General features: G+C 44.0%; 1 pseudogene; it reads left to right on the top strand.

Annotated features, from left to right (window-relative positions):
- The window catches only part of LOC102437393, a 10,687-nt pseudogene that overhangs the window by 2,263 nt on the left and 4,805 nt on the right, over positions 1–3,619 (top strand).

Raw genomic sequence — 3,619 nt, 5'->3', positions numbered from 1 at the left:
TATTTAAGATAAAACTATGATTTTAAAAAAATAAAAGAATATCATTATGACATGAGCCAGTGTTTCTCCACCTTTTTCTTCTATTATTGCCTCGTAAGGGAGCTTTCTTAGACATTTTTTTTCCCTAATTATGCCCCTCCCCCCCCCCCCCGTCCCCATGCTCACAACAGGGAAATTTTAATACCACAGTTATACCAATTTTCTTTTTAGATATTGTATGTAGATCTGTACTTTAATTAAAAAGAGTATTACTTTTTTCACTCCCCTGAAAAACAATGTTCACTCTTGGGGCAATCACCTTCCACCTCCTGCCCAACCCATGAGAATGTTACACGCATAGAGGTGAGGAGGGACTTTTAAAAAAATCCAAAAGCTCAAGCCCTCAGACAGAAGATCAATAGATTTGACTACTACTAGTATATTAGTTTCCTATCACGGCCATAACAAGTTACCACAAATTTATCGACTTCACCCGCCACTCATTGATTGTTACCTCCCAGCTCTGTGTCCCAAGTCCAGTGAGCTCAGCTGGTACGTGGCCCAGGTTCCCACCAGGCTGGCCTGGACCCTTACCTGGAGGTCCTGGGGGAGAATCCTCTTCCAGACTCACTCAGGTTCTTGACAAAGTTCAGGGCCAGGCAGTGGTGGGGCTGAGCTCCCGTTTTCTTGCTGGCCAGCAGCCCAGGGGTCCTTCTCAGCTCCTGGAGGCCACACCCCTTCCTTGGATCTGAGACTCCTTCCTCTGCCTTCCAAGCCAGCAACACACAGTCAAGTCCTTCTCAGGATGCAAATCCCTCTGACCTCCCGTCACCTTCATTTTTCCTCCTGCATCTCTCCGATGTCAGCCAAAGAAATGCCTCTGCCCTTATGGGCTCAAGTGACCAGACTGGGCCCAACCAGATGGCCCAGGACAATCCTGCTACGCTCTTAATGCCTGTGTCCTCCCAAAACTCATATGTTGAAAATCACAAACCCCCAGCCCAGATGATGGTATTAGGAGGGGGGTCATTCGGAGATGACTAGATGATGAGAACAGATCCTTCATGAATGGGATTAGCTCCCTTACAAAGAGGCCCGCTGGGCTCTGCTGCCCTTCTGTCTTGTGAGGTTACAGCTAGAAGGTGCCCGATATACCAGAAAGTGGGTCTCACCAGACACCGACTCTGCCCCCACCTTGATCTTTGACTTCCCGGCCTCCAGCACTGTGAGTAATAAATTTCTGTTTTCTTATAAACAAAAATTTCTGTTTTCTTTTAAACAGAAATTTATAAGCCACCTAGTCTCTGCTATTTTGTTATAGCAGCCAGAATAGACTAATACTATCCTTAATGTTAATTTCATCTGCAGAGTCCCCTCATTACAATACCTCTATTAGTGTTTCATTAAATAATTAGGAGACAGGAATTCTGGGGAGACACCTTTAGAGTCCTGCCTACCATGATTATATTAAAATTAAGGATTTCTTATCCACAAAGGACACTGTGGACAAAGTTAATGGACAGATGAAAGAAAGGGGGAAATAGTTTAAATTTCTGAAACCAACAAGGGGTTGATATTTATAATATATAAGGAACCCTCACAAATGAACAAATAGAAATGGGCAGTTTATAGAAGTGGTAACCCACATTACTGATAGGTATATAAAGAGATACTCAAAATTATTAGTAATCAGAGAAATGCCAATTCTAAAAGCATGAGATGTTACCTTATTTTTATTTGATTGGCGAAAATTAAAAAACTGGAAAATGCTAAGTGCTGGGGGTGGGAGGAGAAATAGAGATATGGGAACCCTCAGACACTGCTTCTGGGAGTGTAGACTGAGTCACCCATTACCGAGAGAAATCAGGCATTACACAGTCAAATTAAGTGCCCCCCGGGACCCAGAAATCCCACTGCTAGTGTTAGGACCCAAGGAAATTCTTACATAGATCCACAGGGTGCACACACAGCATGTTCATCACAGTGTTTTGTGGCAGGGGAACAGATATACACTAGTAAACTATAGTAAATATATACCAGGGAGAAGCACGCAATAATGAGAATCAATTAGTAAAATGGTACCCATAGCATCATGTGTGGACCTTAAAAACATGGCACCCAGTGGGAAAAAAAAAGTAAAAGAAAGAATGAGACATAAAAAATCATCTGGGTCGATTAAAACTACAACAAAGGATACGAACACAAAGTTACATGATAAACACACAAGGATGACTGCCTACAGGAAGAGAAGGGAAAAGGCCACCCGTTATTGGAACTAAAGAAACAAGTTGGATATTTTACAAAAAGTGCTATGATCTGAGGCTTATGAGGGCTAATATTTTTAAAAGCTGGTTGGCAGGGATGGCTTCAGGCACAGCTTCATCCAGGCGTCAGGCAATGTCACCAGAATCCATTGCTCTGCTCTGCATCACCTGGGGTTGGCTCCACCCTCAGACTGGCTTGGACAGAAGCGAAATTTGATTAAGTACAGTTTTTGAGGCAAATATGTGCTCTGTTTGATGGAATGCTCTTACGGTTGAAAAGATAAATTTCTTAGTGGCCTTTCCTGCCTTAGTAATTTTAGCCCCATGAACCCGTCTGAAGGGGGTTCACTACAGTCTCTGACATGTCATCTTGAGCAGCTGCAGTCACTATTCTCAAGACCCACAGCCTACATGCTAATCAGCAGATAAAAACATCTGTACGTGGTTATGGACACGGCTGTGTTTTGATTAAGTACTTGAGATAAGCGTACTTGTTTTCCTGACAAGTGGAGAGAGAGGAAAGAATAAAAATTCATCACAGAAGGACTCCAGCTCGGCCAGAATGAAAGCTTTAATTAAGGCTTTGCTCCAACGGTGTGGTTTTTATTAACGGTGCTGTCAGGGGAAGACACTTCGCAGCTCGCTTCAAGTCTCTACGTGAATGAGCTGGTTGGGGTCACACTCTGGGCTCCCCCTCGGACCCCCAAAGTGACTCATCATCCTGGTGAGCTCAGGCAGGACCAGGGCATTCCGACTCTACCCCTCTGTTGTCTTTCACTCTGTAGCCTGACATCAGTCCGAGGCAGTTGTGTTAGTTCAGTGATGGCGAACCTATGACACGCGTGTCAGAGGTGACACACGAACTCATTTCTTTGGTTGATTTTTCTTTGTTAAATGGCATTTAAATATATAAAATAAATATCAAAAATATAAGTCTTTGTTTTACTATGGTTGCAAATATCAAAAAATTTCTATATGTGACACGGCACCAGAGTTAAGTTAGGGTTTTTCAAAATGCTGACATGCCGAGCTCGAAAGGTTCGCCATCACTGTAGTTTCCCGGGGCTGCCGTCCCAAATGACCACCAATTTGGGGTTTAAAACAACAGAAATTCCTTCTCTCAGAGTTCAGGAGGCCAGAAGTCTGAAATCAGGGTGCTCGCTGGGTTGGTTCCTTCTGGAGATGAGGGAGAATCTGTTGCATGACTGTTGCTTAGCTACGGGGGCTGCTGGAAACCCTGGCATTCCTTGGCTTGTAGCTGCATCGCTCCATGTCTGCCTCCATCTTCGGAGCCTTCTTCTCTGTGTGTCTGTGTCCTCTTCTCTTCTTTATCAGGACACTAGTCATTGCATTGGGGGCCACCCTAATCCAGTAGG

This window comes from Myotis lucifugus, unplaced genomic scaffold, assembly GCF_000147115.1.
Source record: "Myotis lucifugus unplaced genomic scaffold, Myoluc2.0 scaffold_3346, whole genome shotgun sequence".
In the NCBI taxonomy this organism is placed as follows: domain Eukaryota; kingdom Metazoa; phylum Chordata; class Mammalia; order Chiroptera; family Vespertilionidae; genus Myotis; species Myotis lucifugus.
The sequence above is the reverse complement of the archived record's forward strand: the minus strand, read 5'-3'. Positions and strand labels throughout refer to the sequence as shown.